Source organism: Dipodomys spectabilis, unplaced genomic scaffold (assembly GCF_019054845.1).
Source record: "Dipodomys spectabilis isolate Male_0828 unplaced genomic scaffold, ASM1905484v1 ptg000030l, whole genome shotgun sequence".
NCBI classification, from domain to species: domain Eukaryota; kingdom Metazoa; phylum Chordata; class Mammalia; order Rodentia; family Heteromyidae; genus Dipodomys; species Dipodomys spectabilis.
Window position 1 is genome coordinate 8,681,796 of NW_024870707.1, and position 15,785 is coordinate 8,697,580.

At 42.8% G+C, this 15,785-nt stretch overlaps 1 pseudogene; it reads right to left on the bottom strand.

Moving 5' to 3' along the window:
* Positions 1-3,256: 3,256 nt before the first annotated feature.
* LOC122105071 overlaps positions 3,257-15,785 on the bottom strand; it is a 28,059-nt pseudogene continuing 15,530 nt past the window's right edge.

The window sequence follows — 15,785 nt, forward strand, 5'->3', positions numbered from 1 at the left end:
GGTAATCCCTAATGCACTCATTTGCTCATCAAGCTAGAGTCATTTGTGTCATTCTTTGACCCACAGTTGCCATTCCAATTTGTCTCTTGAGAAATTCACACCACAGTTAAATAAATGGAGAGAAAATGGATAGGAGAAAAGGGCAACAAATGTGAGGAGGAGCAGGAGGAGGAAGAGGAGAAGACGGAGAAGACGAAGAAGAAGAAGAAATATGAGATAAAAGTTCAGTTATGGAACAAATATAAACAAAAACAAAATTAGGTAAATCCAAGAGATGAGATTTAAAAAAAAAATCAGAGTGAGGTGGCTCACACCCATAATCCTAACTGCTCAGGAGGAGGAAATGGAGAGGATGATGGTTCAAGGCTGGTCTAGGCAAAAAGCTCATGAGATCTCACCTTCAGCAGTAAGAGTTGGGTGTGGTGGTGTGTGTGTACCTGTCTTCCCAGACTTAAGACCTTTGAAGAGCGAGACCGTCCGTCCGTCAACGCACAGTTAAACGTGGACAAAAGTTTATTTACACTATTTATACCAGAAAGGGGTCCTGCGACTACCTTGTCCTGGGTTAGATACTCAGAACCAAGAGCAGCCTCAACCACCAAACCTCCAAGTCTCCAATAGGTAGCCCTGACCCCCTGACCTTTATTAGTTGGTCTGCAAACCACCAAATTAGTCTTGTCTGCAAATCCCCAAACCTCAGACCTCCAAAGATCCAAAGGGGAAGGCTTTCTTTCTTCTCTTCCTCCTCCTCTGCAGGCCTCTCCACTCTCCACAGGCCTGCTCTGCTCCCGGAGGTGCCTCTCCACAGGCCTTTCTAGAGGAAGGTCCCATATGGCCTCCGGAGGAGGCCCCAAATGGCCTCTCGAGGTTTGTCCTGCCTTCCTCATGCCCTCAGGATTCTAGTGTTTCAGGACTCCTGTTTTCCCCCTACTTCCCCCTGGGCCTGGGAAAACGCAGCTTATATATACCCAGGTAGGCTGCAACCCCCACCTCCAGTAATGGTTTCAAATCACCATTCATGCTCTTCCCCCAAGCTGTCCCCTGTCCAATCCCAGTAGGCAGCTCAGCATATGGGGCCCAATGCCCCCCTCTCCAGCATGCCTCACCCCTTTTGGGGGCATGGCCCCTTTGGCTGCACGCCCCCGTGGCAGTGACATCAGCCTCAATGCCCCCCCCCCCCCCCAGTGGCCCTATCCTGGGAGTGGTGAGGCTCCCCTCTTGATGCCCCGCCCCCTCCAGTGGGCGGGGCCTTGGGGCCACGCTGATTATCGGCCCCGCTGGTTATTACACAAACTAGGAGGGAGCGTCCATGTGAGGATGGTGGTCTCTATCACAAAAATAATGAAGGCAAACTGACTGGAGATGTGGCTCAAGTGGTAGAGCACCGGCCTAGCAGCATGTGTCACTCAGTTCAAACTCCAGTATCACCAAAAGGAAAGTAGAATAGCAATAAACACGAAGGGTGGGGGGAGATGGTGGCTTGGAGACAATGTACATTGTCCTGAGGGAGACCCACGCAGGCCGTGACCCACGGGGCTTGAACTGGACCACATCCCTGCGCAAGAAGGATCACCACACCTCAAAGGGACCCAGGAAGACAGGCCTCCTGCCCCCCCCCCCCCCCCCCAACATCCACAGGGACTCCTACTTGACGGGCGCTAGGAGCCAGGCCTGCCCCCAGTTCTGACTTCCTGAACTGCGCCCATGGGGCAGCAGCTGGAGATGTGTGGGGTTGGGCAGAGGCTAACAGCCGGAGGACAGTCCCTCCCCTCCCCATCCGCCCAGCTGGGGAACCGAGGTGTGCCCACATCTGCAGCGATCACTGGCTAGAGTACCATCCTACCACCGACCGAATCTGCCATGCTGGGGAACGGACAGCAACCAGCGGCCGGAGGACTGGCCCTCCCCGCAGAGGATCTGCCACAGGACACGTGACAACGCAGCCCGCACACCCCCATTGGGAGGCGCTGGCCCCTGGAAGGAGCCACTGAAATCCCTGCCTGGTCTAGAAACGTGATTTGTGTGATTGAGCTGACAGTGTGCGCAACAGGCACAGGTGCATAAGAGGAGGCAGCCCAAGCAGCGGACCAAGCACGGGCCAGTGGAGAGGAGAGCAACAAAAGTAACCTGAGGCTAAGGCGCGCATGCACACGGATGGACACACACACACAAACACAACCGAAAACAAACCCAGTGCACCCATCGGAAGCCCAACCCTCTGAAACCAACGACTGCCTCAGGAACCTGAACTCAACCTGCTCATTCCCTGCTGCAGACCAGACAAAATTCCTTTTCAGCCAGCCCCAGGCTGAGCACACACCCACTGCCAATCGACTGGGAATCAGCCCAGAACCAAGCAAAGGCTGCCACCTATCGACCAACACCAGTCAGAGCTCGGGATTTGATTGTGATAATCCCTGAACCCTGATGTGCAATCACAGCAAAGAATCACAAGATTCACTAACAGTCAAGACAGCAAAACAACCCCCAAATCCACAGCCACCCAGGAAAGAACTCCAGTGAGGGCGAAGAAGAAATGGAGGACAAACCATCAATTAAAGAGTTGATGAAAGAATTGGCCAAAGGAATAAAGCGAGAGATAAGTCAGCAATTTCAAGAATACATATCTTAAGGGAAGTACATGAAGGATATCTCCTGTATTTGCTGTTAGCTGACCGTTCATCATTTTTCCTGAGTCTATCCTGCTTCATTTGTATAATCTGGATATGGTATCTTCTTTTTCTATTAATAAGTTTTTTTTATTGTGAAAATACTGTACATAGGGGTAGCTAATGGTATCTTTATCCATTGCTTAGCTGGTCAAGATTTTCTCCCAATCTGCCTTGTCTCTTGTGTGTTGTAAACATAGTGTGTAAGGTGTCTGGTGTTTTGTTTTGTTTTTGATATTGGATTTTGAAATCATTTCTTCATACTTGCCTTGCAAGCACTTTACCACATAAACCACACTCCTAGATATTTTTATTTATTTTTCAGATATGGTCTCATGTTTATGCTGGAGCAGCTAAAACCCCAGTTCTTTTATGTCTTCTCACTTTTCTTGGATGACACCATGCACAACCATGCTTATCTTTTGGTAGTTATCATGAGGTCTCGCCAACCTTTTGCTTGGGCTGACCTCACTCAATCTTTGCACTGATTACTATAGTGAGTGCACTAGTCTACAGTCCCACTAATAGTACAGGAGAGTTCCTCTCCCTCCCCGTCCTCATCAGCACTGGCTGTTTCAACCCTACTGGGAGTGAGACGGAATCTTTATTTTGGTCTATTTTGGCTCAACTTTCTGGAATTCCTTAAAATTGTGTTATTTTCATGGAAGTATCTTCCTTTTTTACTTTTCTTGAACCAGTTGTGCCATGAAGAAAAAAAACAAACAAAAAGAAAATGAAAAGATAAAGATTTCACACAAGTTCTGCATGCCTGAGGAAAAGCAGATGCTCTGCCTGGTACTTTTGCCACCCAAGACTCTAGGGCTTGACACTGACTTTGACACCTGAGCATGCTGGGAGAAATGACACTGTTTCTTCTTGTACCACTGTCATTTTAGACATTAGTGTTTGGAAAAAATCGGAAAATTTAAGGAATCGAAAACTTTTCCTCATTTTAAACTGGGGCGGGGGGGGGGACCACAAGCACGCCAGTTCTGGGGCTTGAACTCAGGGCCTTGGCACTGTCCCTGAAGTTCTGTGCTCAAAGATACTGCTCTACCACTTGTGCCACATGTCCATTTCTGTTTGTTGTGGAGTGAATAGTCTCATGAATTTTCCTGTCCAGGCTGGCTTCCAACCATGATGATCTCAGATTTCAGCCTCCTAAGTGACTAGGATTACAGGTATTAGCCATAACTGATCAGCTTATTTTCTAATTTCTTTTTCCTCAAAATTTCCATTGCCTGTGGCAGCAATTTTGGTTGAATCTTATATAATCCAATTATTAGTAACTTGTTCATCTTTACAAAGATGAGGTTTGTTTGTTTGTTTGACTGGTTTTAGTTCCACAATTCATCTTTGCCTGAAGAAATAACCAGGACTGCATCTATGTGATAAACTCACACTTTTCCTCATAATATATTGAGCACTCACTGGGCTGATGGGTAATAAAACTAGGGATGTAACAAAAGACATTTAAGTCTCAGCTTATTTATGAGAATATATAAACAATGTGTGTTTCTTTTTTTCTTTTTTCTTTTTTTTGGGTCAGTTGTGAGGCTTGAACTCTGAGCCTGGGCGCTGTCCTGAGCTCTTTTGCTCAAGGCTAGCCCTCTACTGCCTTGAGCCATAACTCCACTTCCAGGTTTTGAGTGGTTAATTGGAGATAAGAGTCTTAAGGGGACTTTTCTTCCCAGGCTCTCTTTGAACCACCATCCTTAGCTCTCAGCCTCCTGAGTTGAGCCACCACTACCTGGCAAATGTGTGTTTTACAAAGGCACAGACTATATGATATTTATACATTTGACTAAATTTAACCTTTCTACCACCAAACTTCCTGGTGAAAGACAACCTGTGTAAACTTGATGAAACTGATTTGTGAAGAGGAAAAGGAGGAGAGAGAGTGATGGACTCTGATAACAATGTATCCTTGTACAAGGAATTGATGTTATTAACAAAAAAACACAAAAGGCAGCCTGTGTGATCTAGAGGCCTCAGAGGAGTGTGTAAACTCAAGAATGCAATGATATCCTGCAAAATTAAGAAGAGTGAGGGAAGGGGTGGGTAAGGAAGGGATGGGTGAGAATGCTGAAAGGGGTGACATTGGTGAAGATTCATCATATCATAAACTACCTTGTTAAATGGCAACTCCTTTGTAGAAATACTTAAGGAGAATAATAATAATAATAATAATAATAATAATAATAATACAATTGTGTGGCTAGGGATGAGGTTGCCATTGAATAAGGGACTTGTATAGGAACAGAGCAGCCCTGGTCTGAGCCTAGGTGGGGAGAGAGCTTGAAATGGTAATTTTGTTTCCATCTCAGATACAGGACACAGTCCCTCCCTAGGCAGGTGCCCACTGGAGTGTTTACTTACTCATTTTCCACATCCTGGATAGTGTTAGGGAGAGGCCGGTTTCTGGTTTCTGGAAGGCAGAGGATTGCAGGGACAGAAAGGATGGGGAAGGCTCCATAGAGAATCCAGGGCAGGTGGGGAGAATACACTGCTAAGGTCATAAAGAGAGGCGCCATCACTGCCCCTACTCTGCCGAAAAGTTCACGGACTCCTCCAATGGTTGACCTTATGTTGCAAACAAAATAATAAAGAAAATATTTAAGAACTTTACAAGCACATTCTCCTTTTCTTTCTTCCTTTCTTCCTTTCTCTCTTTCTCTCTTTCTCTCTTGTTTGTCAGTCGTCGGGCTTGAACTCTGGGCCTGGGAGCTGTCCTTCAACTCTTCAGCTCAAGGCTAGCGCTCTACCACATGAACTATATCACCACTTCTGGTTTTCTGGTGGTTTATTGGACATAAGAGTCTTATAGACTTTCCTGTCTGGGCTGGATTTGAACCTCAATCCTCAGATCTCAGCCTCCTGAGTAACTAGGATTACAGGGTTGAGCCACCGGTGCTTGGCTCCTTTTCATTTTTAAAGCCTGGATCTTTCTATGTAAAGAAAGATGAGATTGTCCTGACTTGGTCTCCCAAGTGCTAGGATTTCAGGTATTTGACATCATGCCTGGATCATGTAAAGTTTGATTTATTGTCTTCATTTCATTTTGGAAGCAACACAATAGAGTTATTAAACATATAGGCTTTGGCAGCAAGTTGTGAATTGTCACACTTACTGCTACTGTTTTATAACCCTTAGTTTCATCATTTTTAAAATAGGGATACCTACAACACTAAATGAATTTTTTAGAAGGAGTATCTCTCTCAACATACTACAGGATATATACTCGCTTTACAAACTGTTATTAAAATTAATTTTTTTGTTTCAGTGCTAGGGCTTGAATTCAGGATCTGGGCATTTTCCCTGAGCTGCTTCTCTGAAGGCTAGTCCTCTGCCACTCGAGCCACAGCTCCAGTTCTGGCTTTCTGTTATTAATTGGAGATTAGACTCTCATGGACTCTCTTGCCTGGGCTGGTTTCAAACTCTGATCCTCACAGTAGCTAGGATTACAGGCATGAGCACTGACAGTCAGCTTTCAATTAATTTTTATGTCTAGCAATGTGTCATGTCCTTTAATGAATTCATACTCTTTCCTTTTTTTATTTGTATTTATTTTAAAAAGGAATTTGTATTGTGGTATTTCTTACATTATGTTATATATACACAATCTATTTTAGTTTAAATTACCTTGTTTTATTCTTATCTTTCTTCTCTTCTTTTTAAAACAATTTTGACACATTTCACTATTTTGTTTCCACACACACACATAAAGTATTTCAACCATAATCACCCCCATCTCCTCATTTTATGCTTCCTATGTTTGCTCATTAATTAATGATTATTAATAAATAAATTAATTGGATTGTTTGTTCTTTAACCCTTTATCTGATTAACAGTTTGAAATACATTCTTCGTTTTCGTTATCTCTCTGCTCACCCGGTAATCATTTTTTTCACAGTTCAGATATTTTTGTTCTCTTTTGTTGATGCTATTTGCTGAGCAATTCCAGTCTTATTCAGAAAGCTATCATCTATGAGCACATCTTTGGTCCTTTGGCTGTACTTTCCTCAATGAGTTTCACAGTTTCAAGCCATACATTAAGATGTTGATCCATTTTGAATTGAATTGATTTTTATAGGAAGTGAGAGATAGTAACCTACTTTGATTTGCATATATATTTTTTTTTTTTTGGGTCCAGTCATGGGGCCTGAACTCTGGGCCTGGGCTCTGTTGCTCAGCTCTTCAGCTCAAGGCTAGCGCTCTACCACTTGAGCCACAACGCCACTTCCGGCTTTTTTCTTTTTGCTTATGTGGTGCTTAGGAATCGAACCCAGGGCCTCAGGCATGCAAGGCAAGCGCTCTACCACTGAGCCACCTTCCCAGCCCATGATTTGCATATATTTATATATTGTGTTTTTCCAACTATTTGTTAAAGAGGCTATCCCCTTTTTGAATCTAAGTTTTTCCCTTTTGTTAAAGATTAGATGGCTAGAAGTTGTGTGTTTTTTCCCTGTCTTCTTTTCCATCAGTCTAGATGTCTGGTTTTTGTGTTGGTACCATGAGGTTTTTGTTACTCTGTCTATAGTGTGTTTTGATGTTGGGAAGTATGACATCTCTAGCAGTGTCCTGTTAGTTCAGGTTTGCTTTGGCTAGTTAAGATCTTGTGTAATCTTGTATAATCTCATGAACTTTAGGACTGATTTTTTCTATTTGCATAAAATGACATTGGAATTTTGGAACAGCTTGTATTGAAACTAGATTCCCTTCAGTAGTTCACCACATTATTTTCACATTATTAATTCTACTGATCCATGAACATGGGAGGTCTTTCTTTCTTTCTTTTTTTGTCTTTATTGGCTTCTTAAAAAAAAAAAAAAAAAGCACCACCCAAGAGCAGAAGCAGCCCAGGGAAGCACTCAGACCCTGAGATCAAGTCCCAGGACCAGCACTGAAAGATTAAAAATCAGCTAATGCTGATTTCGCTTTTGTAAACTTGCTCGCCCTAGCACTAACCCCCCTCCCTTCTGGAAGGAAGGAATTAAGTAAAAAGTCTAGGAGCCCAGATGCCAGCCCAGGACAAGGTCTGTGGTCATAGATAAAGAACAAACAAGTAAATTCCCCAAGTGGCCAAATGGGACCCAAGAATGGGACCCAAGAATGGGACCCAAGATAAGGACCACCTGGCAAGTCCAGCAAACTAGGCCAAATGTTAATCAATCACAAGCCTGTTACTATGTGAACTCCCCTAACTCTTACCTCCCAGAGTGACTACCTCCTTTAAATCACCCGCGCCAATCGTTTTTACAAAGAGTGATATAAACTTCCCCGCATAGTAAAAATGATTGCTGGAGTACATAGTGACTTTTAAACGGGCCAGTCCCGGGGACACCTGGTGTTATATGCTAATCTTGTGGATTTTGCCTTTAAGAATGCCTGTAACCGTTGCTCAGGGCTCTCTCCCTTGCTGGGGCAGAGAGACCGTTTGCACAAACGTCAAATAAACCCCTCTTGCTTATTGCATCTCCTGGCCTGGAGTCTGAGTTTCTGGGGCGCCCTCCCGTTGACAAATGTATCCCAGGAGTCTGGGGTCTTTCATTTGGTGCATTGGCCGGGAAACCGGCGTCCCCAGACCCCAAATTCCAGGACCGGTAGGAGGTAAGATAGAGCTCTTGCGTCTCGTGTCTTCAGTGTTTGTCACTTTCGTTTTGCATTTTGGGATCCAAAAGTGCCTGTACAGGACTTGTATCTGAATTTGTATTTGGGCCAGTGGGGAAGGCAGATGTGCCCAGACCCCTGGTCTCGCCCTGGAGTCCTACTCTAGGGTCGTTTGGAGGAAGGAAGAGACCCGAGTGTCTCTTTGTCCCAGGGAGTTGAGGCGCGGCCGGCCGCGCTCCCCATTTGTAGTTTGCTTCCTCATTTGCAGCTGCTGCGTGGCGTTTGGTCTGGTTCTGTCTGTCTCTGTTTAGTGTTACTCGTGTTTAATGTGTGTTTTGTATTCTCTATAGAGATGGGACAACAAGTGAGTCCACTCCAGGATACCCCGAGACCTTGTCCTAGTTCGTTTAAAAACAAAAACTGCTGGTTCTGCTTTTGTAACTTGCTTGTTTGTCAATTATGAAGCTGCCACTGACCACCTGCGAGTGGCCCCAGTTAGATCTCAGCCTTGGGCCTTGGCTCAGGGGGTCTCAGCGTGGGGGAGAACCGGTCAGTCTGAGGGGATGGCCGCTAGGGATTTTTCTTTTCCCTTGCCCCAGATGACTGGGAATTCTCCTCCGCCTTGGAAGGCCCCTGGGTCAATGTCTGCAGGAAAAAAAAAAAAAAAAAAATCCTCCGGAGGTAAATAGGGGGTTTGAGTCCCCTGGTAAGTGAATGGTGGTGAGATGTCGCCCCATTCACTGAGACTTGATTTTGTCTTTGTGGACACTTGTTTGTCTTGTTTACTTTAGTGTGTGTGTTTGTTTTATGTTTTCTGGGGTAGAAAGTTCTGGGTGAGTGTGTCAGGCTCACTCAGCAGACTCTGGATTCAGCTTGCTGAGTGGGAGCAGCACAGAGTTCCAGTAGGGATAAACTGGGGCCCATTAGTCTTCAACTCAGCCTTCAGTTCTTGTCTAGTTCTGTTTTAGAATTGGTACCAGTTTTAAATGTGGATCCTTGGTTTTTGTGTTTATCTGTGTTTTTGTTATTTATTTAAACATCTCTGGGGGAATAAAAGTTCCAGCTGGGCTCTGTCACAGACGTGCTATGCCCACCCTCCCTGTGAGGCATGGAAGGTTACTGGGCTAGTTTGGTTCCCTTCAAGCCTCAGGCTGCATTTTCTCCTTGTGGAGGCTGCCAGCAGGGAGGGTGTAGAAGGCTGTGTGCCTAGTTTGGACTTTTTCAGCTAGTCCTGACAATGTAACAATTTGTAAAGTGCTCTTGTCAAAAATTGGATTAAAAAAATCTGGCCAGTTTAGTTTTAGGTGACCCCCTCCCCCAGCCCTCCTCCAACAGAAGGGATTCAAAAGACTAATTAGTGAATTGCCTTGCTAGACAAACAAGCTCTGGGAAAATAAAGCCCAACAAAGGTACCTTATTTAAAAGAAATACTGTCTTAAATTTTTGTTTAAAAACTTTAAAAGGTGTACGTACAACTGATTTTGATTTTTGCGCGCTTTAAGATCTGTGTGAGTGTTTTGTGTGTGTCAAAGATAAGAATTGTCAGCATGCTGTAACAATTGGGTGAGTTTTAATTTAAAAATTCAAAAGGTTATGAGGTTTGGACATTACCAAAACATTTTAAAAAAATCTTCACATTGTTTTAAATGGCTTTTTAGAGATTCTTTAACTTGCAAATTAGAAAATCTGGTATTTTAAAAACTAATAGTTTAAAATGCATAAGACTGTTTATACTGTAATCAAGTTATCTGGCTTAACAAAAATACATTGGCAGTTTGGGATATAATTCCCTTGGCTAAAATTTGGGGATAAATATTAAAAATTTAAATGTAAAGGTTAGTTTAACACTGTCAAAGATGTTACCTGTTCTGTCTGTCTAAAACTGTGTATTTCATTCGAGAACTAAGAGAAGAGACGGAGAAAAACTTAGAAGCCAACAGAAGACCTATCTTTAGGGGTAAGGGGTGAACAAGCAGAAGTGCAGTTCAGCTGGTCATGCATGGTGGGACAGGCCCTGGGAGGAGTCCACGCATGGTGAAAGAGGGCAAGCTGGCACAAACACAGTTCATCTAACCCTAAAGAGTCAGATTGGGTGTGCCCATTCCATAGAAGGGGCTGAGTGGCCCATCTTTGTTCTCTCTCTTTTCCCTGCAGATACAGACTGAAAACATGATGGTTAAAATGAGTGATGTGATGATCTGATTAGTATTGCTAAAACTTCCCCTTGGATGTGTTAACATTAAAATTAGGAAGGCCTTAAAAAGAGGGTTAAAAAGTTATTTGTATAATGTGACTTGCTTTTAATGTTTTACAATTAGGATGTTTTTAAAAGTCATAAAGATGCTAAGTCTAGCTTTTTGGTTCAGTTATGATGATGGTTATTTTCGCATTAAGGAAAAATTGTCATTTGAGTTTAAAAATCTTAATGTGTGTCTGTTTTAAAACAAGCAGCCAAGAGGCAGTGAGTGACACTTGGCCTCAAGATTTCAAGGGATCTTTTCAAAATGCATATAAAAACTAAGGTATACAATATTAAAAAGAAGATTAATAGGAGACTTAAAAAGAATAGGGAATGGATTTTTGGATATAAAGTTTAAAAGTAAAGTTGTTTTTAACATTGGCTTCAATGTGCACAGAGAATTCTTACAAGTTTGTCAGATGTAACTTTGACTCTTAATAAGTTTTAGGTAAGAGCATGCTTAAAAGCTACTTCTATGTTGACCACCTTGTTGCTTTTAATTGGAGTAAGGTGGCCTTGTATAAGACTCATTGATCTGCAAACTGGTTCAAAGCCAGCCGGGCAGAAAAAGGTCCCTGTGAGACTGTCACCTCTACTCAGCCAGCAGAGTGCTGAAAGAGCAAGCAGAGATGCTTTGGGACTCAAAGTGGCAGAGTGCCAGCCTTGAGCTGTAGAGCTGAGGGATAGTGCTCAGGCCCCGAGTTCAAGTCCAGCGACCAGCTAAAGGGAAATGCCAATGAGGCATTTATCCCAATGTGGAGAAGACACTCCTGGGACAAAAGCAATGGAGGAGCATCCAGAGGCAGTAAACCACTGCTTGGATGGCAGAAATGTCAGATCCTAGAGTCATTTGTGCGTGGCCCTTCAAAACTGGTCAGAGCCGGGAGGTCATGGGAAGAGTTTGAAAGCATGCCTAATGTCCATGACTATCTACCTTGTAAGGGACAGGAACTTGCCAGTCCTCTGTGATAGTAAAAAGCTAATGTTATAAAATGTGGGGGATAGTTTAAATCTTAACCACTTTATGTGCCAAAAAGCTCTAATTGGCAGCTCTAATTGAGCTGACACTAGTTACATGAAGTTCATCTGCTCAGGAAAAACACAGAGAGTGTGTTTCTATTGATATCTGTCTAAAGGCCTTGTTGGGATCATTAGAGATCACATTCCTAAGCCAGCTAGGAAGATGCTTTTGCAAACCAGAGTGCTAAACAAGCTACACTGCTGTAGCTGGAGAAAAGGTCTGTGCAGTTGTCAAAAGTTAAATATTGTTCTTAATGACATCTAACCCTGATGGCCTCTTTGTAAAATAGGCTAAGGTTATAGGTTCCTGGCTAGGTAGGATCAACGCCCCTGAAGTCAGCTTGAAGAAGTTACAGAAGATGGACCTTCGCCCTTTACCCCCATTTTAAGATCAAGGGTCCAGAGTCAGTTTTGGAGAAATGAGGCAAAATAGATAAAATAATTAAAAAAAAAAGGCATAAAGAATAGTGTTAACAGTTGTAGGTGTGCAAGGTGTGGAGACTGCATCTGTCAGAGATGGCTACAAGACTAAGCCTTCTGAGCCTTCTGTGTCCATTTACAAAAATATCTGGTTAGTAAAAAAGGTTGTGATTTTGGTAAATTGTCCTGGGCTATTGTTTGAAGATCTTAAAAACCAGCAGGATCAAAGCCTGCCGAGCCTATGCAATGTATCCTTAACCAGTCTGTGTAGGAATTTACAGCCCAGCATGAGGTGTGACAGTCCCTTGGAGCCACTGAGAGACCCTGCTGCTGCTGCTGCTGCATACCCTAATGGGTAAAGTTCAAGGACGGCCTGACAGCCACCTGGAGGAACTCCTGCCTGATTCCATCACCTGAGTCTGCTTCCTGGTTGACTGCTGCTAAATCTAAGATCTTGTGGGACATTCTTTTGGGTGATATCCAGAAACCCTCTCTTTCCACAGTGGATATTGGGGACAAAGATATCACTGGCTTGCTTGTCTTACGCACTTCAGTGCATAGTGGCTGGAAATCCACTCTATGGTCACAGCCTAGTTTGGCTCTGGTATGGTAATAACCTGAGTGTGTTATCAATGGAGGTAATACTCTTAGCCTTAAAATCTAGCAAGCTTCTGCATCACAGTGGTGCCTTAAGGCTGTTCTAAGCCGCAAGCCAAAGGGAAATTGGGCAGTTTTAAACTCTAGCCACAAAGATGCTCAAGGAATTGTAAAGAAAGAAGGTAGTAAAGAAAGCCTTGGGAAGGGAATTGGGGAAATTTGAAAAGTAAGGATTGTCTTTAAGACAAACCTCAGAAAGTTTAAGTACGTAGCAGATGGTATGAGTATGTCTTAAAATTGGAGCTTACAAGTAAAGCTGGTATAAAATTAAGTTAACTGTGGTACACGGAGTCAGGACTGGTGGAAAAAAAATGTAAGGGGCCCTGGTACTGTTAATTTTGTTACAATCGGACCTTGTATACTCAACAGATTGTGTCTTTTGTAAAAGACCAAGATCAGCGCAGTCCGCCTATTAGTTCTGAGATCCAAATACCAAGCATTGAGAACAACTGACACCCCACAAGATAATAAAGAGACACCCTGAATTTTAAGATTAAAATTAGTCCAAAGAAAAAGGAGGGAATGAAAGATTAAAAATTAGAATTACATTTTACAATTGCTAACTGCTGATTTCGCTTTTGTAAACTTGCTCGCCCTAGCACTAATCCCCCTCCCTTCTGGAAATAAGGAATTGAGTAAAAAGTCTAGGAGCCCAGATGCCGGCCCCGGGACAAGGTCTGTGGTCATAGATAAAGAACAAACAAGTAAATTCCCCAAGTGGCCAAATGGGACCCAAGAATGGGTCCCAAGAATGGGACCTAAGATAAGAACCCAAGATAAGGACCACCTGGCAAGTCCAGCAAACTAGGCCAAATGTTAATCAATCACAAGCCTGTTACTATGTGAACTCCCCTAACTCTTACCTCCCAGAGTGACTACCTCCTTTAAATCACCCGCGCCAATCGTTTTTACAAAGAGTGATATAAACTTCCCCGCATAGTAAAAATGATTGCTGGAGTACATAGTGACTTTTAAACGGGCCAATCCCGGGGACACCTGGTGTTATATGCTAATCTTGTGGATTTTGCCTTTAAGAATGCCTGTAACCGCTGCTCAGGGCTCTCTCCCTTGCTGGGGCAGAGAGACCGTTTGCACAAACGTCAAATAAACCCCTCTTGCTTATTGCATCTCCTGGCCTGGAGTCTGAGTTTCTGGGGCGCCCTCCCATTGACGAAAGTATCCCAGGAGTCTGGGGTCTTTCAGCACCACAAATAAAAGTGATATGGGTCATCTATGAAAAAATAATGGCTTCTTTCTTAACATGTATCATTTTTATTGTAGAAACTTTTCATTCCCTGCGTTGGCTTTACTCTAGGTATTTAATTTTTGAGGCTATTGCAAGAGCAACACTTTTCTTTCTGTCCCTCATTGTTATTGGTAAATGGAGAAACAACTGATTTTTCCTCCTTTTTTTTTTTTTTTGTTGTTGGTTTTGGGGCTTAAGCTCAAGGTCCCTATTCCTCAAGGCTACTGCTGTACCACTTTGAGGCACAGTTCCTCTTCCAGTCTTTCTGGTGAATAATTGCAGATAAGAGCCTTACAGACTGTCTTACCCAGGCTGGCTTTGAATTTCAATAGTAGCCACCTGAGTAGCTAGGATAACAGGCTTGAACCACTAGCTCCTGGCAACAACTGGTTTTTGTATGTTGATTTTCTTTGCTGCTAAAGACACAGAAGTGTTTATCAAATATAAACATGTTGGTAGACTTTTCAGGGTTCCTTTTAGTACAGGATTGTACCATCTGTAAATATGGATAATTTGATTTGTTCTTTTCCTATTTATATACATTTTTATTTCTTGCTCATTTTATTATTCTGGCTAGGAATTCAAGCACCACATTGAATAAGAGTGGATAGCTTTAACTGATTCTTGACTTTACAGGGAATGCCTTTAATTTTTTCCTTCCTAGTACAATGTTGCCTATCAGTTTAACATATAGTCTCTATTATGTAAAGATAGGCTCTTAAATATCTCATTTAAGTATTTAAATACGTTATTAAAAAAAGTTTTTACACTTAAGAAGCTTTCATTTTGTCCCTACAATGCATGTCACTAGTTCAGAAAATCCTCTCTGCAAACAAAACAGGTTTTGTTTTGTATTTTTTAGGTATTATGTAGGCCAGGATGTCTTAAACTTGAGACAGTACCTCACTACAGTGGGGATGGAGCTCAATGCTGTGATTTGAATAGGCTGTGAGGCCAGGGGTAACAGCACCAATTCCCAAAGTTGCTAAAATCATGCGCAGGGTCTGCTGTGTTTCTGTAGAGAGGAAGACACATCAGAGGCAGGAACGCCTGACTAGAGAAATCTGTCTACCCCAAACAATTATGAGAAGTTCTATTGGAGGGATTTTCAGGCAGGAGACATGTGGTAAACTGCAAGGGCCTCACAGACACTGTGGGATGGATGAGCAGACTCTAGAATGTTTGGGCTTAAGCACTAGAATGGAAAGCATTTGCTTCATTTCTCCCTGCCCATTTGAGTTTTATTAGTCATGGCAGTTGTAGAGAAAGTCAGGAAATGCTCATTTTGATTGTTGTACCTAATACTTTCAGGGCACCTTCTGCAGGATCTTGAAGGAGTTCATGGATAAAATCTGAGGAGTTAATGACTCCTGACTCAGACATGTAGAACTAAGAACAGGGGAATAAATTCTTGACACAGGGCAGGTATTCTACCAACAAGAGAACTGGATTCATTTGGGAGTGAACTTTATGAAGAAATGCAGGATCTAGATAACAAGACAGGATTAAAAAATCTTAACATTAGGACTCCTATGTGAAAGTCAGTAATATGTTGGGAACCACTGACAGAGAAAACGGAAAAAGGTATTTTGAAACCTACTTAAAAAAATCTAAAATATGATTTGAAAATAATGTACTTCCAGAAGACAGCAGACTGGCAGCAGGATATAGAAGGGGGTCTACAAGTCTAGCAGCCTTCAAATACATTCCTGCCCTGGGAACATGGTGAAGGAGGGGACCACTGAAATTCCCACAATCATCACTAAAGCCCGTCAACTAATTTACTAAAATCTACTAGAGTGGCTTCTTCATATATTTCCTAGTTAGATATAGATTATAAAACAAAAACTGGAATAGAGTGAGGGAAGGGATGACAAAAAGAAATGTCCTCTCTACCTGACTTATGCAATGATAACCCTTCTGA